Here is a 21,840-nt window from a genome sequence, read left to right as displayed (position 1 = left end):
TTTTTAATGTTTATTTTTGAGAGACAGAGAGAGAGAGAGAGAGAGAGAGAGAGAGAGAGAGAGAGAGAGAACATGAGTGGGGGAGGGGCAGAGAGAGAGGAAGACACAGAATCTGAAGCAGGCTCCAGGCTCTGAGCTGTCAGCACAGAGCCCGATGTAGGGCTTAAACTCACAAACTGTTAGATCATGACCTGAGCTGAAGTCAGACACTTAACCAACTGAGACACCCAGGCACCCCAATTAAAAACATTTTTTTAAAGACAATTTTTTAGAGCAGTTTCAAGTTCACAGGAAAACTGAGGGGAAGCTATAGAGATTTCGTTAGGTTCCCTGCCCTTACACATGCACAGGACTCCCCACTCTCAACATCCCCCACCAAGGTAGTACATTTGCTACAACTGATGAACCTACATTGACACATCATAATCACCCCAAGTCCATAGTTTACATTAGGTTTTACTCTTGGTGTTGGAAATTCTATGGATTTAAACAAATGTATAATGATATTTATGAACCATTATAGTATCATACAGAGTATTTTCACTGTCCTAAAAATCCCCTGTGTTCCAGGAAACAATAGATGTTGGCAAGGATGCAGAGAAAAGGGAGCCAACCCTCTTGCACTGCTGGTGGGAATGCAAACTGGTGCAGCCACTCTGGAAAACAGTATGGAGTTTCCTCAAAAAGCTAAAAATAGAACTATCCTATGATCCAGCAATTGCACTACTAGGTATTTACCTAAAGGATACAAAAATACAGATTCAGAGGGGTACATGCACCCCAGTGTTTATAGCAGCATTATCAAAATAGCCAAACTATGGAAAGAGCCCAAATGTCCATCTATTGATGAATGGATAAAGACAATGTGGTATATATATTCAATGGAATATTAGCCATCGAAAAAGTGAAATCTTGCCATTTGCAATGATGTGCACGGAGCTAGAGTGTATTGTGCTAATGAAATAAGTCCATCAGAGAAAGACAAATACCATATGATTTCACTCACATGTAGAATTTGGGAAACAAAACAGATGAACATGTGGGAAGGGGAAAAAAAAGAAAGAGGGAAGCAAATCATAAGAGACTCTTAACAATAGAGAACAAATTGAGAGTTGGTGGAGGGAGGTGGGTGGTGGATGGGCTAGATGGGTGATGGGTATTAAAGGGGATATTTGTTGTGATGAGCACTGGATGTTGTATGTAAGTGATGAATCATTGAATTCTATGCCAGAAACCAATATTACACTGTATGTTAACTAACTAGAATTTAAATACAAATTTGGAAAATAAAATTGCCTGTGTTCCATCCATTCATCCCTCCCTCTCCCCTAACCTTTGGCAACCAGTGATCTTTTTATTATCTCCATACTTTAGCTTTTTTCCAGAATGCCATATAATTGGAATCTACCGTAGGTAGCCTTTCAGATCGACTGCTTGATAATAGGCATTTACGTTTCCTCCATGTTTTTGCATGGCTTGATAGCCCATTTCTTTTTGGTGCCAAATAATATTTCCATTGTGTGGATGTATCCCAAGTTTTTTGCTTGTTTGTTTGTTTTTTACCAATTCACCTACTGACAGACATCTTGGTTGCTTCTAAGTTTGGCAATTATGAATAAATCTGCCATAAATATCCACATTCAGGTTTTTATGTGGACATACATTTTTAACTGCTTTGGATAACTACCAGAAAGCATGATCGGTGGATCATATGGTAAGAGTATGTTTAGTTTTGTAAGGAACCATCAAATTGTCTTCCATTGTGGATGCACCATTTTGTATTCCCACCAACAGTGAATGAGAGCTACCGTTGATCCACATCCTGGCCAGTGCTGGTGTTGTCAGCGTGCTGGATGTTGGCTGTTCTAATAGGTGTGTGGTGGTATTTCTTGTTTTAGTGACTTGCTTTTAATAAATAGAATACCACACAAGTGATGGGATGCCCCTTCTGTGACTAGGTCACAAAAGACTATGACTTCCATCAGGTTAGCATTTTCTCTCAGGCTTGTCCTGATGAAGCCAGCTACCATGTTGTAAGCTGCCCTATAGAGAGGTCCATGTGGCAGGGAACAGAGGAGGGTCTCTAGGCAACAGCCAGTGAGGAACTGAGGACCTCAACCCAATAACATGAGAGCGATGAATCCTATCAGAAATCACTTGAGTGAGCTTGGACCCAGGTCCACCCCATGGCCAAGACCAGAGATGACTGCAGTCCCAGCTGACACCTTCGCTGCAGCTTGGGAGAGACCCAGACCCAGAGGATCCAGCTAACTCATACTTGGATTCCTGACCCACGGAAAGTGTGAGATAACATTTTTTAAAGACTGGAATAATTTATTATGTGGCAGTGGATAACTAACACAGTAGCCATTAAAATATGTTTATTATTATTATTTTAATGTTTATTACTTTGAGAGAGACAGATAGAGTGTGAGTGGAGGAGGGACAGACAGTGAGGGAGACACAGAATCTGAAGCAGGCTCCAGCCTCTGAGCTGTCAGCACAGAGCCTGACACGGGGCTCAAACTAACAAGCTGTGAGATCATGATCTGAGTCGAAGTCGGATGCTCTACTGACTAAGCCACTCAGGTGCCCCAAATATGTCTATTATTTTAATTGTTCTTCCCCAGGTTAGAGATACAGGTTGGGTACACAGCAGAATCACAGGGAATGGGAATTTCTAAAATACTGATTCTCAGCCCCAAACTGATTCTGTATACCTGGGTTGAATCCTAGATGAGGCTGATATACATCCCGAACAGAAGAACATTATTGTAGGTTGCTGGCTGATTTTTGAAATCAAGCAGGCATCTGGGAAAAAATGCTGAGTTCTAGGCTTCAACAAAGAAGATTCTGTTTTAGTTGATTAAGGGTCAGGTCAGGGATCTGAATCTTTATTTATTTGTAAATTTATTTAAATCCAAGTTAGTTAATATATAGTGTAATAATGGTTTAAAGAGTAGAATTCAGTGATTCATCACTTACATATAACACCCAGGGCTCAGCCCAACAAGTACCCTCCTTAATGCCCATCACCCATTTAGCCCATTCCCTCACCCAACACCCCTCCAGCAACCCTCATTTTGTTCTCTGATTTAAGAGTCTCTTACAGTTTGTCTCCCTCCCTCTTTTTATTTTTCCTTCCCTTCCCCTATGTTCATATGTTTTGTTTCTTAAATTCCACATATGAATGAAGCCATATATTTACCTTTCTGTGACTGACTTATTTCATTTAGCGTAACACACTCTAGTTCCATCCACATCGTTACAAATAGAAAGATTTCGTTTTTTTTGATGGCTGAGTAATATTCCATTGTATGTATATATCACATCATCTTTATCCATTCGTCAGTCAATGGACATTTGGGATCTTTCCATGATTGGGCTTGTTGATAGCACTGCTATAAACGTTGGGGAGCATGTGCCTCTTCAAATCAGCATTTTGTATCCTTTGGGTAAATACCTAGTAGTGTAATTACCGGGTTGTAGGGTAGCCCTATTTTTAATTTTGTGAGGAACCTCCATACTGTTTTCCATAGTGGCTGCACCAATTTGCATTCCCACCAACAGTGCAAAAGGGTTCCGCTTTCTCTGCATCCTCATTAACATCTATAGTTTCCCAGGTTGTTAATCTTAGCCATTCTGGCAGGTGTAAGGTGGTATCTCATTGTGGTTTTGATTTGTATTAGGGATCCAAATTTTAAAAAATGTCTCAGATGTTTCTGATGATCCTCCTGCTGTGGGAACTACTGGTTTAGGTGACGTCTGTACTATTTAGTGAACAACATGCACATTTCCTGAAGTGTTTGCCTAATATTAGACCCGTGATTTTTATTCCTGGCTGCAGATTATGATCACCAAGGGAGCGTTTAAAAAAATACTGTTACCTGGGCCCCACCCCAGACCAATTAAGTCAGAATCTCAGGGGGTTGCTTCTGGCACTAACATTTTTAAAAGCTCCCCGGTTGAATCTAACGTGCAACTAAGGTTGAGAGCTTTATGTTAAATCTTTAAAGAACAAATAGAATTTTCTCATGAACTGCATTTAGAGGCTGCATTGGATTATTGTCTGTTTTTAGTCTTTCATAGAGTTGATATATTAAAAAAGTTTTCCAGTGTGATCTGATCAGTGCCAACCTACTGCATCTGTATCTTCCTTTGATCTGAGTGCTCCACTTCTATAAATGTGGTGGAAGGCAGCTTTAGCTTAAATTTTTTGTTTGGTTTTTGTTTTTGTTTTTGTCGTTTTGTTTTGTTTTTTTGGGGGGCAGCATCACCACTCTGTTGTTTCACTGGGCCTTGAAAGAACTGGATCTTTAGGTCTTCTTCACATTTGCTGCCGATGAAATGGTCTCCTCCATCAGATATGTTTCCTGGAGGTCATTTTGGTGCCTGTGGCCAGGGATAGATCAGGCTTGGGTCCTGGAGAGGCAACGGGGATGACCTTTCAGGGCAGGTGAATAGCAAGGGGACTGATCCATTGGCCTGAAGACGCACATGCTTGGGCTGAAGCTGGCTTTCAGCCTCACTCACTCCTTCAGCCACATGCCCCTGTGTGGGGCATAGCCCCTAGTGGCAAGACTGAGACCCAAGTGAACCACGTGGACTGGAGCAGTGGAGAGTGGTTCCCCGAAGGGAAATTGAGGTGCTGTTCCCCAAAGATGGGCCGTGGATGTTGGGTAGGCAAAATTAGTGCTGCCCTTACACCCGGGCAACAGGAGCCCCTACTCCAGGCCCTGTGCTTTAAAAGGCCCTTCTCAGGTCCTGCTCGGGGTGGGGCTCCACAAGGTTGGGCTAAGGAAATGTGTCCATCCACACCTGTGCCACACCACTCTGTGCCTGATATCACTTATCTGGTGGCCGGAGGCTACTTTCAGGGCCTATGTGCATCTCTACCCAGGGCCCAATTCCCGAGGGCCAACTATACTTCCAGTGTGGGTACCCTAGGCCTGTGGGGTGATCTAGGGGTGACAGGTGGTAGATGGTATAGATGGAACTTGGACATGTGGGCTGGGGTATCCATTCAGTGCAAGTGTGTAAGGCCCTTCGAGGTGTAGGGCAGAGCTAGGCTGTTAAGAGCAGGAGTGGGCTGGGTGCTAATAGCTAAGGGACTGAGGTACACGGGTTCTCCCTAGGCTGCCATATTCCAGAAAACATTACTAATAAGTCCAAGAATTTGAAAGTCAAACCTGGCCTTGCAGGTAAATGTGAAGGTCATTTGATTGCTTTTTGGCTTGATTTCTAACGTTTAGGTATTTAGATCTGTGGTACGTGGGCCCTCATTTGGATTCTTGACCATGTGTGTGACACCACACATGTGAAGGGTGAGCTTATGCAAAACCAACAAATGGATCCAAAAGATGTCCATCCAGAATGAGCCCAAGGGAAGGAGCTGGAGGTCAAGGTGAAGAAGAGGGATCATGTAGATGATGGGGAAGTTCTTGGATAATTTGAGACCCTTCTCTTTATTAAAATCTCCTGGGGCGCCTGGGTGGCGCAGTCGGTTAAGCGTCCGACTTCAGCCAGGTCACGATCTCGCGGTCCGTGAGTTCGAGCCCCGCGTCAGGCTCTGGGCTGATGGCTCGGAGCCTGGAGCCTGTTTCCGATTCTGTGTCTCCCTCTCTCTCTGCCCCTCCCCCGTTCATGCTCTGTCTCTCTCTGTCCCAAAAATAAATAAAAAACGTTGAAAAAAAATTTTAAATCTCCTGGAAGGACCCTTAGCAATTGATCCTGCTAGAAACCTACAGTTTCCTTTGATTCTTGCTGATTGACTGGCCTCCAAAGACCACAGAGATGGCCAAATGTTTCCTTCCTTGCTTTATGGCGGCATCATTCCAATCTTTGCTTCTGTCTTCACATGGCTGTCTTCCCACTGAGTGTCTTTTTTTAAATGTTTATTTATTTTGAGAGACAAAGGGAGTGTGAGCAGGGGAAGGAAGGTGAGAGAGGGAATTCAAAGCAGGCTCCACACTGTCAGCCTGAAGCCCGACATGGGGCCTGATCTCATGAATCCTGAGATTGTGACCTGAACCAAAATCAAGAGTCAGACGCTTAACTGACTGAGCCACCAAGGTGCCCCTCCAATGTGTGTCTTTCTGTGTATCTCCTTCTCTCCTGAGGACACCCTCACTGGATTTGAGACTTACTCTAATCCGCTATTGTCTCATCTTGATCCTCACCTACACCACATTGGCAAGGACCCTGTTTCCAAACAAGGTCGCTTTCTGAGATTCCATGTGGACAAGAATTTTTGGGGGTCCACCCCACTATGGGCTACAAAGTGTCTTTAGGAAGGACTTGGCTGCATGCTCTTGGAGATAACTTCAGTCTCGGAAATGCTTGTGTCAACTCTAAGGTCGGTGCAGGGGGTGTGTGGGATGGAATCGGGGGAGATGACAGGTGGACATTTATGGGCTGTCAGCTCCCTGCTAGGTGCTTACCTGATGTTTGTGGAGTTTAATCCTTAAAACAATGGTTTTCAAGGGATGACCAAGACCAGCAGCATCAGCATTACCTGGGGGGTTGTTAGAAACGCACATTCTCAGAAAGGGGACCCCTCTTGCACTGTTGGTGGGAATGCAAACTGGTGCAGCCTCTCTGGAGAATGGAGTGGAGTTTCCTCAAAACACTAAAAATAGAACCACCCTGCGATCCAGCAATTGCACTATTAGGTATTTACCCAAAGGATACAAAAATACAGATTCAGAGGGGTACTTGCTTCCCAATGTTTATAGCAGCCTTAGCAACAGTAGCCAATCTATGGGAAGAGCCCAAGTGTCTATCAACTGATGAATAGATAAAAACCATGTGGTGTAGGGCACCTGGGTGGTTCATTTGGTTCAGTGTCTGACTTCAGCTCAGGTCATCATCTCACAGTTTGTGAGTTTGAACCCTGCATCGGGCTGTCAGCACAGAGCCTGCCTCAGATCCTCTGTTCCCTTTTCCCTTTGGCCTCCCCTGCTTTTGCTCTCTCCCTCTCTCTTGAAAATAAATAAACATTAAAAAGAAGAAGATGTAGTGTATATGTACAGTGAAATATTACTCGGCAATCAGAATGAAATCTCGGCAGTTGCAATGACATGGATGGAACTAGAATGTATTATGCTAAGCGAAGTAAGTCAGTCAGAGAAAGACAAATATGATTTTACTCATACGTGGAATTTAAGAAACAAAACAGGTGAACGTATGGGAAGGGGAGGTGGGAAGATAAGAGAGAGAAACAAACCACAAGAGACTCCCAATAATGAAGAGTAAGCTGAGGGTTGATGGAGGGATGGGGGTAGGGGATGGGCTAGATGGGTGATTGGGATTAAGGGAGGCGCTTGTGATGAGCACTGGGTGTTGCATGTAAGTGAATCACTGAATTCTACTCCTGAAACCAATATTGCACTGTATGTTAACTAACTAGAATTTAGATAGAGTAAAAAAAAAAAAAGAAAGAAAGAAAGAAATGCACATTCTCAGGCCACCTGAGACCCAGTGAATCAGAAACTATGGGGTTGGGGCCCAGCAATCTGTGTTTTAACTCACAGGTCTTCGGGTGCTTGGTCAAGTCTGAGAAGCACTGCCTGAAAACATCCTTAATCCTTAAAACAACCCTATGTGTTATCATTACCATGCTGATGAGGAACGTTCAGGAAGGTGGTGTATCCAAGCTGCCCCAAGAGGGAAACAGCCCTGCAAAGCCAAAATGCTCACCCACGTAAGCCCACCCTTGAAATTCTCAGGGCTTGCACCACACCTATCCTGCATGCAAGGAAAATCCAGAATCTAGTACCCCACCGACCCCCCAAATCCACTTTTATTCCCAGCTGCTTTTAGCATTCTGGCAAGGCAGTCTACCCCCTTCTCCTTCCTTATTGCCTTCCCAGACCTGCTTTTAAGTTTTGTCTGTGAATTCGAGTTTTGAAAAGGCACTATCAAAAACCCCTGGTCTTGTTTTTAGTAGCCTTGTGACTAAGAATACAATGCCAACAAGTCAATATTGTGTGCAAATGGCAGTAAAATGCCCCTAAATGGCTCCCTGACTCCAGTTTTGTAGAATGAATCAATGGAAAGTTCTGTTAGGCCTGGTAATTTTATTTTTATTTTTATTTTTTATTTTTATTAAAAATTTTTTTTTAACATTTATTTATTTGTAAAATGCCCCTAAATGGTTCCCTGACTCCAGTTTTGTAGAATGAATCAATGGAAAGTTCTGTTAGGCCTGGTAATTTTATTTTTATTTTTATTTTTATTTTTATTTTTATTTTTATTTTTTATTAAAAAAAACTTTTTTAAACATTTATTTATTTTTGAGACAGAGAGAGAGCATGAACAGGGGAGGGTCAGAGAAAGAGGGAGACACAGAATCTGAAACAGGCTCCAGGCTCTGAGCTGTCAGCACAGAGCCTGATGCGGGGCTTGAACCCACAGTCTGTGAGATCATGACCTGAGCCGAAGTCGGACGCTCAACCGACTGAGCCACCCAGGCGCCCCAGGCCTGGTAATTTTAAAGGCAAAAGACGCTGTGCGTCCAGGGAGCCCGGCGGGAGGACGGAAGCTGTGTTTCTCCATTACTCACTATGGAGGAGGCTAACACAAGGGCTCAAACCTTTAACCTCCAGTGTGTTAGCCATCAGGCGGTGGAGGGTAGCTCATTAGCATCCAGTGACCCTGAATGTCTGGCTTCCACCCTCACTGAGACTCAGAGAAGAGATCCACAAGATGGCAGTAGTCACTAGAGCATGGCATATATGGTCTGTGCTGCTTCTGGAATTTCCAAATTAAAAAAAAAAAATCTGCAATCTGGAGGGAGACCACGAAGGATCATTCATCCAAATCCTGCCTCCCTTCCTTCCAGAGCTGCACCCGTCCGAATCAGTGTGGGCCAACTGCTCATAAAGCTCTCAGGGAAAGGGGCTCCCTGAATCCTGTTTGTTTAATCAATGGATTAATCAAATTGTTTACATATTTCCCATCGTCCCAACTTTTTATCCTGAAAAATCCAACCTGTAGGCAAGCTGGAAGATGAATACACCTTCTTGCCTTTCTCTCGGACCCATCGGTTGTTATCATTTAGCCACATTTATTGTGTCTCTGTCTTTCTCCCCTTTTGGGGAAGAAATGCTTGACAGTAAGCTGCAGACATCCTGATGCTTCAGCCCTCAGTCATTCAACATCAGCGACAATGAAGACCTTTTTCCACATAAGCACAACATCATTATCACACTCTAGAAGCTTAACGTTGATGCATTAATATTATGTGCACTCAATCCATATCTAAATTGCCACCATAGTCCCAGTGATGTACTTTATAGGGATTTCCAATCCCTCCTCCATGGTCCATTTGGGAATCACATACTGCATTTAGCGGTTGTGTCTTTTTTTTTTTTAATTTTTTTTAACGTTTATTTATTTTTGAGACAGAGAGCATGAACGGGGGAGGGTCAGAGAGAGGGAGACACAGAATCTGAAACAGGCTCCAGGCTCTGAGCTGTCAGCACAGAGCCCGACGCGGGGCTCGAACTCACGGACCGCGAGATCATGACCTGAGCCGAAGTCGGCCGCTTAACCGACTGAGCCACCCAGGCGCCCCAGCGGTTGTGTCTTTTTATCCCCCCACCCTCTTTTTGGGGGAGGGTTTTCTTTTAAGACTTCACATTTCTTAACAGCCCAGTTCCCTGGTCTTGTAGAATGCCCAGCCCTCTGGATTTATCGTCATTGGTTCTGTGTGATTCGACTGAAGTTCAGTATCTTTGCAAGAATTCTACCTGAGTCGTCTGGTGTCCTTCCTGTTGAGTCAGCTCAGGTGACCCGTGATGTCACACAGTCACCATCTTGGTGGTGCTGAGCTGGAGCACCTGGCTAAGGCACCACACCTTATGCAGAGCCCTCTTTCTGTGACTATGGCCATCCTGGATGGTGGACTGACTTTCCACAGGCCGTTCTCTCCCCACAGCTGTCAGGGGCTGTTCTCACAGTGCCAATAGAATCAGGACATTCCTTTGCCTAAACTCTACCTGTCGCTTCCCACCACGCCCAGAGTAAATTGCAGACCTCCTGGCATGGCTTTTATATCCTGCAGCATCTGGCCCCTGCCTCCCTTCTGACATCATTTGGTACCAGTCTCCCCTGCTCACTGTGCTCCACCTACCAGGCCTTCTTTCTGTGTTTTCCAGACACCAAACTGTGCACTTACGGTTTCCTCTGCCCTTAATGCTCTGGCATGGCTGGCTCCTTCCAATCCTTCAGGCTTCTGTTCAGGTGCCACGTTTCCATCCCTATCCCACTTTTCTTGTTCTTTTCGTCTGTGAAGCGGTGATCACCACCTGAAAGGATCTGCTTCCTTATTCTTTCACTTCTAGTTTATCGTCTGTCCCTTCCCACAGGCCACAGGCTCCATGAAGGCCAACGCCTGGGTTGGATTGCTCACCACTGGGTTGGCACTCCAGAATAAAACCTGGCACATAGTAAGTGCTCAGTAAATGTTGGTGAATGAATGAATGAATGAATGATTTTGATTCTGCATTGTTTTCGATTCTGAGACGGAAAAATAAAGATATGGCCTCTGCCCACAGGTGGCTCCTGGTTTGGTGACTCACATATAAAAAGACAACTGGAGTCCCATCAGGCAAGTGCTGGGTGCTCTGGGCAGACAGAGGAGAGGGTGGCTGATTCCCCTCTGAGGAAGGGGAGGTGTCTCACCAGGGGTGACTATAGAGCTCTCTCATTTGTGTGCTTGTGACACAGATTTTCCCTTAAAATGCTGTGGGTGGCAGCATTTGGAACAGTGTCCTGGGAGGCAGAAGACGCAAGTTCTGAGTCTGAGCTGTGTGACCTCACAGCAGACACTTAGCCCCCCTGGGCTTCATTTCTCTTCCTTGTACCATAAAAGGTTTGAACCCCAGTCACGTTTAGACTGCCTTGACTCCAGTGTTGTCTGAGATTACATTCTACTCTTTGTGAGCAGGTGACCCTGGACAAACGTCTTCCCTTTGTGCCTCACTCACCCCATCTGTAAAATGGGATCAGTGATACCCATCTCACACAGTTGCTGTGAGGAACATTGCGATGGCAAAGTGACCAAACTCAGCCAACTGTACAACACGCTCTCCAAAATTAAGGGGCTGTTCTACTTCAGGGGCAATTCTCCTGAAATATATGTCTCACTGGGATGCCTGGGTGGCTCAGTCGGTTAAGTGCCCAACCCTTGATTTCAGCTCAGGTTATGATTACACAGTTCGTGGGTTCGAGCCCCATGATGGGCTCTCTGCTGACAGTGTGGAGTCTGCTTGGGATTCATTCTCTCTCTCTCTCTCTCTCTCTCTCCCTCCCTCCCTCCCTCCCTCCCTCTCTCTCCCCCCCTCTCTTTGCTCCTTCCCTGCTTGCATGCTCTCTCTCAAAATAAATAACCATTAAAAAATATATAGAAATCTCAGATTCTCTGTGTCTTCAGAACTTTCTTTCTATAGCTGTCCCAGCAAGAAAAACTCCTTTTTTTTTTTTTTTTTTTTTTTACCTGAAATCCTTCTCTGGAAGTCTTGGCACTTTGAGTTGAAGGGTCATTAAAAGACCAGATGGCGGAGAAAGCCTTTAGGTTACTGTTTCCAGAAGCTCTGTGGTTCAGTTAGAAGCCCAGTGCCCTGGGAGTGCCCTGCAGAGATGAAGGTCAATAATGCCAGCTCAGTCAATGCATCTGGTGCTCTTCAGCACTGCAGCCCCTGCCAGTGCCTGGCACCCCTGCCCACCTGCTGTACTGGAGACGAGAAGCAGAGGCCAGGCATGGACCTGTCACACGTCACTGCGATGACTGCCTGTGTCCCCTTGCTATCCACCAACTACCTGTCTCAACCCGGGGGTGAGAGGGACCTATGGAGGATGCCGATGGGGGTGGCAGGGAGGTCTGTGCAGGTGTGGGAGGGTGTGGGTGGGTACAGAGTGTCAGGCTGTCAGCCCTTCCTTCCTTCTTTCCTTAACCCTTCTCTTTTTAATTTCTTTTAATGTTTATTTATTTTTGAGAGACAGAGAGAGAGAGACAGAGTACCAGAGGGGGAGGGACAGAGAGAGAGGGAGACACAGAATCCGAAGCAGGCTCCAGGCTCTGAGCCGCCCGCACAGAGCCCCACGTGGGGCTCGAACCCACAAACTGCAAGATCATGACCTGAGCCAAAGTTGGGACGCTTAACCAACTGAGCCACCCAGACGCCCCCAAATCCACCCTTTGAAAGTGTATAAAGTTCAATGGTTTTTAGTCATTCAAAGGTGGCACAACCACCACCACTACCTAATTTCACAAACGGAAACCCAGCCACTCTCCATTCCCCAGCCACGTCTCTGTGGGTTTCCCTATTCTGGACACGTGATCTAAGTGGAACCGTGTCATGGTTGCCATTTTGTGCCTGGTCCCTTTCACCTAGCATGATGTTTTCGAGACTCATCCACACTGTAGCATGTGTTAGTTTCCTTCCTTCTTCAGGCTGAATGATAGTCTGTGATGTGGATACATCACATTCTGTTTATCCGTTCTCTACTGATGGATGCTCAGGGCTATTGTGAGTAATGCTGCTGTGAACGTTCATGTGCACGTTTTAGGGAGAGCACGTGCCTTCATTTCTCTTGGGTTTATACCCACGAGTGGAGTCGCTGGCTTCTGGTCCTTTATTCTTCTGCCACAACAGGATTCTCATGTTGTAGGTGTATAAAGGGAGTGTCGGATAAGAGGGCATTTCAACCCTCTGATTTGTGAGTTCTGCAGGCAAACGTGAGCTAGGTATTCAACAAACAACTTATTTCCTGTGCTACTATGGCACACGGCTGTATTTTCCTGCCTCCCTGAAGTCTGATCCAGCTATGAGATTTTGTTCCAGCTGGTCATGAAGCCCATTTCCAGGCACTCTTTGCCTCTCTCCTCCTGTGTCTGTGATTGAGCTCAGAGGACCCGGTGGTTGGGGGGGATTCTGGCCTAAGGGGTCACAAAGCTATCCACTGAAGGGCCCACACGGCTGAATGTGGAGCAGAGCCTCTCTGCCAGCCCACGTTAATTTGTCATATAAGCAACAAATAAACAATACCTTAGGACACTGAGATCTGGGGGCTATTTTTAACCCCAGCTAGTCTATCCTGCTTCGTGCGGGTTCTTGATGTAAGAAGTGACTGTTCGGTTTTGAGAGCAGTCTGAGGGGCTTCCAGCCCTGCCTCCAGCTTCCTACTACCTTTGCCATCCACTGGTTCGGTGGTGGGAGTTTCTGCACGGACCTCCCCTTGGACTTGGTGTTGTCTAGTCAGGTGACCAGCTGTCCTGGTGTACCTGGGACTGAGGGGATTCCTGGGATTTGGGACTTTTGGTTTTGAAACTGGGACACTCCAGGGCCAACTGATGCTCTTACCCGTCTCTGATCTGGGACGTGGGCTGAACTCCACTGCCCTTGGCGCAGCAGGAAGGAATGACATGCCCGTCACAGATGAAGTTTTGGTGGTGGGGGTGGGGGGGGGCTGGGAGGGGCGCTGAGGCATACCCTTGAGGTGTTTGCCATTCCCGGACAAGAGCTGGGATTGTTCTGCACTCTTCTGGTGGTGACATCAGCCCTTCTCAGGCACTTGTTTGGAACCTCAGCCAGGCTGCTCACGGGGCATTGCTGCTGTATGGCGGTCCCTTAGGTCGTGATCTCGTGGTCTGTGAGTTTGAGCCCCATGTCGGTTCTGTGCTGATGGCTCAGGGCCTGGAGCCTGCTTCAGTTTCTGTGTCTCCCTCTCTCTCTGCTCCTCCCCCACTCACACTCTGTCTCTCAAAAATGAATAAATGTAAAAAAAAAAGATGTGCTAGGTGCAGTTTGCTGTGAGAAGGGGGGAGGCCACTCAGCGTTTGGAAAATAAATTAGGAAATATAGGATGGGGAACAATAGAGGGATGGAGAGAAGGGGAGTAGACAGACACGGGTGAAGGGCGGGAAGCAGGGTGGACAGGAAGGGAGTGGGTCCAGATCTATGTCCGCGAACGTGTCCCACCTCCCCGGGTGTTGCTCTGTGTGCCGCTTGGTGTGCCCGAGGGCCTGGGGCTGTGCTCTCCTTCACGCTGTGTATGCTGTTTGAGACTTCTGCTGTGTCTCTGGGTTCAGTTTTGTTCCTAGTGTTCCAGGCCTTCCAAGGACCACCTCCCGGCAAGGCCCGGAGGACACCTGTGCTGGCTCTCTGGGCAAGAGGACATACACCTGCCCTTGTGTGGTTAGAGGACTCACACCTATCATCTGTGGTTAGCGCTCAGTGGGGAAGCACCAGAGGGCAGGCGTGATTCCTGCACATGCGCGGTGCGGCGCGGCACGCCAGGCCTCAGCTTCCACCCCAAGCTCAGGCTTCCGCCTCATTAGTGCCTACGTCTGGTGGCAGTGAGAGCCTGGAGGGCCGGGCAGACCTGCACCGTCCGGCGGCACCGTCGGAAAACAGTGTCAGGCTTCTCCGTTCGTGAGCCAGTGGCATGAAAGATAGCTTCTCATTTGACTCTGCTGTAAGCCAGAAAATGAGCAAATTAAAGCTCTCATTAAGGTCCTCCCGTGACAGAGACGAGCTCTCCCACTGGCCATTCACCATTACAAGCGAATAAGACCATCCATAGAGTCGGATATTAGGCTCGAGTTCCTTTCTCTAAGTGCTAAAGGGTTTTTGTTTTTTTTTTTTTCTTCTTCTGGATCATGAAAAATAAATGCCCATTTCCCTTCAATCCAGTCAGCACGAGGGACCTACGGGGGAGAGACTCACTGTTCTCACAAAGGAGGATTTTCTGCAGCTGAATCTTTTCGAGGTTGTTCTCTCCCTCCCCACCCCCACCCCCACCCCCCACCCCCAGCTGGCAGGAGGAGGCACTGCAGTCTGGGGTCTGGGACACGGTGCTGGAGCTGTGAGAGCAGTCCTGCCTGGGGGTTTGGGGTGAAGGAGCCACAGTCAGCCACCTGCTGACTCCTACCAGGTATGTGCCACAAACTGTGCCAAACACTTCAAGTGCCTGATGTTCTTTGCATTCTCCTGGAAGCCATGTGGGGGCAATTTACAAACGGAGGAACTGAGGCTCAGAAAATGGAGTATTTTGCCCCAAAATACAGACCTGGGATTCAAACACAGTTCTGTCTGGTCCCAAATCCGGCTTTGGAATCCTCAACGGCCATCCCAGTCTGCCCCCCAGCTGTGGGATATTAGGTAACTGGAAGGGATACTTTCTAGAAGCAGTGCCAAGAGGAAGCCTAAAGCTGGGGATGGTTTGGGAAGGGGATAGAAATAAGAGGAGCAGCCCAGAGCACGGGGCCAGTCACAGGGACAGACACAGACACAGGGAACAGGACTCTGTTCTGAGCATTCACTGTTTGGGAGCCCCGGTCAATGACAGGATGGAGAAAACAGTGGAGGACCCTGCCGTGGGTAAGGCAGGGGGTCTGATCACCAGCTGACAGTGGAGGCTAGTTAGGAAACTAAGGCAGAAGCTTGCTTGAGTGGACTTATCCACAGGACAGGGCTTACTAAAGCTGGGAACCAAGGCTCTGTGAGATGCTAGGGCTCCCTCTTGGCTCTCCCAGACACTGGGTTTGTGGCGCTGTGATTTGTTCCAGACGCTATCCAATTATCCTCCCTTTGCTGATAAGGCAAGGCAGGGCTAAGTGACCGGACACGGGGTTGGTTTTCTTTCCAATGTATCGAGAGCCAGAGTTTCCGAACTTTGGCAAGCCTCACAGGACCTGCCTCAGCTCTTTGCCATAATGATGTTCTCCCTCATTGTTCTGTGTAGAGCCCATGGCCACATTGTGCACTTGGATCTATAAACACGATGGGAGACTGAGCTGGTAAGGCACATTTGCGTGACCTTGGGTAAGTCACCCCCTCATCAGACATAGTTATAGATATTGACAAGCTGGTTCTAAGACACACAGGCGAAAGCAAATGGACTAGAATAACCAAAACAATTGTGGAAAAAAACAAACAAACAAAACAACCCAAAACAAAGTTGGAGGATTCCCACTACCTGATTTTGAGTCAGACTATAAATCCCCAGTCATCAAGACCATATAGTATTGGAAAAAGGATGGACATATAGGTCAATGGGATAGAATAGAGTCCAGAAATAGACTGCACATGTATGGTCAACTGGCTTCAACAAAGATGTCAACGCAGTTTGATGGAGAAAGGATGATCTTTTAAGCAAGTCATGTAAGAACGATTGATATCTCTATGTGAAACAAACAAAATCTTTATAAAACAAACAAAAGCCAGCCTTGAAGTTTTGCACCCCCCTATGCAAAATTTAACTCAAAATGGATCATAGCCTAACACTATAAAACTTCTAGAAGAAAACAGAAGAGAAAATGTTTGTGACCTTGGGTTAGGCAAATATTTCTTCTAGAGGATGCAAAAAACATGAGCTATGAAAGGGAGAAAATGAACATTGGACTTCATCAAAATCAAAAACTTAGGCTCTTAAAAGACACTGTATGAGGAAATGAAAATGCAAGGTGGCCTTGGAGAAAATATTTGCAAAACACCTATCTGATAAAGGTCGAGGACCCCGGTATTAGATATCAACTTTCTGAACAAAGAGCTGGAATAAAGAACTTTCACATTTCAGTAATAAGGAAGCAAATAACCCAATTAAAAAAAAAATGGGCAAAAGACTTGAGTGGGCACTTCATCAAAGAGGATGTATGGATAGGAAGTAAGCACATGATGGTCACCTGGGTGGCTCAGTCGGTTAAGTGCCTGACTTCGGCTCAGGTCATGATCTCGCGGTTCCTGAGTTCGAGCCCTGTGTCAGGCTCTGTGCTGACAGCTCAGAGCCTGGAGCCTGCTTCGGATTCTATGTCTCCCTCTTTCTGCCCCTCCCCTGCTCATGCGCGCGCTCTCTCTCTCTCTCTCTCTCAAAAATAAACATTAAAAAAAAAAGTAAGCACATGAAAAGATACTCCGCATTAGCAGTCATCAGGGAGAGGTAAATCAGATACCATCCCATCAGAGGAGCCGCCCATCTGGCAATACCGACTTCGGCAGCAATGTGGAGCTGGTCTCTCAAATGCTGCTGTTGGGAAAGGGAAGTAGAACAACCACTCTGCTGGAAAATCATTTGGCAGTTTTTTTATAAAGTTAAATACATTTATTTTACAACCCAGCAATCCCACACAGAGGTATTTACCCAAGGGAAATGAAAATATTCACCCACACAAAAACCTGTATGCAAGGTTTTATTAATAACCATCTCCAAATGGAAACACCCCAATTGTCTATCCACTGGAATGGATTAAAAAAAAATGTGGTGAATCCAAACAGTGGAATTTTGCTCATCAATAAACAGGAACAAAGGGGCACCTGGGTGGCTGAATTGGTTAAGCGTCGGACTCTTGATTTCAGCTCAGGTAGTGATCTCTTGGTTTGTGGGTTTGAGCCCTGCGATAGGCTCTGTGCTGACTAAGGGGAGTCTGCTTGGGATTCTCTCTCTCCTTCTTTCTCTCTGCCTCTCCTGCACTTGAGTGTACACGTGTTTGGGCACACTCTCTCTCAAAATAAATAAATAAACGTGAAAAAATAGGAATAGCTACTAAAACAAACATACAACAACATGGCTGAATCTCACATGTATGATGCTAGATGAAAGAAGGTCAAAAGGCCATCTGCTGTAGGATTCCATTCCTAGGGCATTCTAGAGAAGGCAAATCCATAGGGATGGTTGCCAGGGCTGGGCATGGGGGATGGGAATTGATTCAAAGCAGGCACGAAGGAACTTTTTGGGGTTGTGGCAGTGTTCTAGATCTTGATTGTGGTGGTGGTTACATTTGCCAGAGCATTTGCCAAAATTTATAGAAGTGTGCGTGTGTGTGTATGTATATAGATTTGAATTTTACTGTGTATAATAAACCTGACTCATAAAATTAACACTTTTCTTGAAACTGCATTTTTTTGTGAGTCAAAAACCAGTCTATGTCATGTGGTTTAAGGCATAATGTGAGGAGTCACACTAGGGCACTGTAAGAGGTAAGGTTCACGTGAGCTCACGTTAGGTGACAGTGCTTTGTAACCCATAGTCTAAGGATGACTCTGGAGCCATCCAGCTGGAAGGGAGGGAGTCCTCTGTTCATCAGAGTCAGAGGGAAATGCTGCTCAGGGCTCCAATTTCCCCACAATGGGGTCTGGTCACGCAAACACATCTTCTAGTCTTTTCTCCTAAACCAGGTCCCTCGGCCAGAGGAGACCAGCCCTCGCTGGAGCAGAGGCATGAGTGAATTCCGGATAACATCATTCCCTCTGGACTCCAAGCTCCACATCTCGGTGCCCTTTTGTCTGCCAGCCGCTTCGGCTGCCAGTGGCATCACATAGACGTTTTCTCTGAGCTGACAAGTAAAAAGCCAATAATTCTCTGTCAGGCTGAGGCTTCTCTCATAGCAAATCATTGAATGGTCATTTCAAAAGGGTAAAGAATAGAAACCATCCTTAAAGCTCCCCTGACAGGAGAGATTTAAGAACACGAAGGGTATTATTGGGCTGTACCATTACTGGATTCAATGACAGGCATTACATGGCTGGTGATAAAATCACTAATATCTGCACGCTTTGCCTCCTAGTGGATTTGATTCTTCCACGGCAAAGTCCCCATCAAGAACTGTTTCTTTTCATGAGGGTAGGCAGCTACAGAGAGTATACCATTGTCTTCACAAAAATAGGTCCACTTTTGAACTACTTTCTTCAACACTGATAAAGAAAAAAGTCCTTTTATCTCCCGTGAAGGGCTTCAGCTTCGAGCTCAAGTTAGCTAGATTTGCGACATTCTCTGACCCCACCAAAACCACGCTGGCTGCTGAGGTCTCGAACAGAAACCTAATATAAGGCAAAGAACAGATACAGCCCTCAAAACTCTTCCCATCTTGAAGGAGTCTTTCTTTCCAGACTCATGAAAGTGTCAGAGGGATGTGGTCCCAGGAAACAGAAAAGACATCTCTGTTTGAGGAGAGCATCTATTTAATCATATTTTAGTGCAAAATTGGGGAAGAGAAGGCAGTCGCTCATTGCTTTTCCTTTCTACAGCTTCCATTAATTTTCTGTGAGGGATCTAGGACTTGAACTGATACATTATGGTTCTTATTCCACCATCCTGAACATTTCCCGAGGGTCTCATTTATCTCTGTATTTCCAGAATGTATCATAGAACTTGGAATGTAGTGGGGAGAGGGAAGGACATTAGTATGTATTGGGCATCACTATACACTGAGTTCTGTGAGAGATAACCTCATGCATGCGTGCACGTGTGTGTGTATAAAGGTATGTTGTATTGGTTAGCTGTTGCAATGGTGATGCTGTGTAACAAACCATTCCAAAATCCAGTAGCTTGAGAAACCTCAAGCATTTAGAATTGCTCAAATTTGTGCAGTTTGGCTGATCCAAACTGAGCAGAACTGGATTTGGTTGGGTATTTCTTCTTATTGTAGGTCTACACCTTTGTCAGGATAGCTCTGTTTCAGGTGCTAGTCACTGGTGGGGGGTGGGGCTCTGCCTCATGTGTCTCACCCTCCTGGGATGAGTCATTTAGCCATGGCAAGCTCTTCTCTTGCCTATGGCAGAGGCACAAGAGAACAAAGGGAAAAATGCAAGGCCTCTTATGATTTATGCTAGGAACTGGTACATGTCATGGCCACCTTGTTCAATCGGTCAAAGCAAAGGATGGGGCCAAACCCAAAGTTAAAGGATGGGAAAGAGGTGGTGGGCAGGGAGGGGACAGCTCCAAAGTCACAGGGCAAAGTGTGCAGGAGAGATGAAAACTGAGGCCAGGAATGCAATCTACACAATATGCTTTTTTAAAAGTTCATTTATTTTGAGAGAGAGAGAGAGAGAGAGAGAGAAAACCAGTAGGGCAGAGACAGAGAGAGAGAGAGGGAGAGAAAGAGAATCCCAAGCAGGCTCTGCACTGTCAGCCCAGAGTCCAATGTGGGGCTCAATCTCACAAACCATGAGATCATGACCTGAGCCGAAATCGACAGTTGGGGATGCTTAACTGACTGAGCCACCTGGGCGCCCCTACACAATATGTTTAATCTCACAGCAAACCTATGTGATAGATCTGGTATTACTCCCATTTTCCTGATGAGGAAACTGAGGTCGAGGGAGGCCAGACCATGGTTCCAAACCATGTTTTCTTTCTGGCATAACCGTGTTCCCTCTGCCTGGTGTTTCCTGGGACTCAGTGAATAAAAACCACAAGTCTGGCTGAAAGTTAAAACAAGCAAGGATCTCTTTTACTGAAGTAAATTCCAGTTTGTCTGTGGTTTTTCTCATGCAGTGATTCTGGCTGTCTGTAACTCCCACATCCTGGTGTTGTCCAGACTTGAATCAGCTGGGCTGTGTTAGATCCTTGTTCCCGCCCTGCTCTGTCTAGAGCAATCAGGCAAGAAGGCAAATAGACCAGGGGCCTCTGATGCAGGAAGGATCTTCTGTACAGAACTTTTTTTTTTTTTGCCAGAATGCCTCTGTTTGCTAGAGAATCCTGGTATGGTGATTTCAAGCCTGCTCTGGATGGATTTCTTTTCTTTTCTTTTCTTTTCTTTTCTTTTCTTTTCTTTTCTTTCTTTCTTTCTTTCTTTCTTTCTTTCAAGTTTATTTTAGAGAGAGAGAGTGAGAGCAAGAAGGGGAGGGGCAGAGAGAGAGAGAGAGGGAGAGAGAGAGAGAGAGAGAGAGAGAGAGAGAGAGAAAAGCCCAAGCAAGCTCCCCACTGCCAGCATGGAACCTGATGTGAGGCTTGAACTCACGAACTGTGAGATCATGACCTGATCTGAAATCAAGAGTCGGGGATGCTTAACCAACTGAGTCTCCCAGGAGTCTCTCTGGATGGATTTCTTAATCAAAATTGATTATGTCCAACATAAAGAAATGTTTCCTTTTAGGTTAGCTGCCAAATTCCCCCATCATTTCACTGACCCAAGACTGTCGTGTGGGTCATGCTGTGTATAGGTAGCAAAGTGGGAATAAAGACAGACAAAACATCTCCCAGTGGCCCCTGGTTGTGTTGTCACTGAAGAGCTTGTCAAGATCTGAGGAGGAGATTTTGAAGAGCAGCTGAACCAGCTGGCCAGAGCAGCCCTGGTGATTCAGGAGGTGACATTCTCCTCTCTGAGTCACCGGGAGTCCCTCAAGGCACCCTGTGGGGGCCCGTGTTTGCCAGACACAGACATCATGCTTTCCTATCAGGGAAGGTGTTTCTCTGCCCTCAAGGGGGTCACCAGAAGGCTGTTTCCAGCATAGGTGCCATGGAAAAGGGAACCGAGGCTCAGGCTCCAATCACAGCACAGACCTGTGGGATAGAAGCATCTGGAAGTCAGGGGATGGAGGTACCTCACGAAGGGCCCTGCTTGGTGACTTCTAGCGTGAACCACTACAGTCATTGTCAAATTTTTGAACAGCCCTCCGGCATCCCAACTAGATCTGCAAATCACCGGTCCTCTCATCTGTCCCTGTCTGTTAACATCCTGCAGTATTTCTGAGGCAGTTAAGTGGATGACATGTTTCTTATGAAGGGATGGTGGTGATCCCATCATTTCACAGAGGAGCAAGATGCCTGTTTTGGGATGAGATAACATGTGGTTTTGGGAAAATTTCCTTGCAACTTTGAAAATGTTAGATGAACATCAATCATCTTTGAGTCCTGATTCCCCACCGCTGCTTGTCACAATCCCTCAGAAGCTGGGGATGACACTGGCCTTCTAGGGATTTCTTTACACCCTGGATAGAGTTCCTTTAGGATTATTTGCAAGCACTCACATCTTTGTCAGAGTTTGTGTGTGATGTCCTTCTGGGGGAGGACACATGAGATTTCATCTCATTTCTAGGGCTAGGTTATTGGAGGGAG

Source organism: Panthera onca, chromosome B3 (genome assembly GCF_046562875.1).
Source record: "Panthera onca isolate mPanOnc1 chromosome B3, mPanOnc1 haplotype 2, whole genome shotgun sequence".
Taxonomy (NCBI): Eukaryota; Metazoa; Chordata; class Mammalia; order Carnivora; family Felidae; genus Panthera; species Panthera onca.
Note: the sequence above shows the minus strand (reverse complement) of the source record.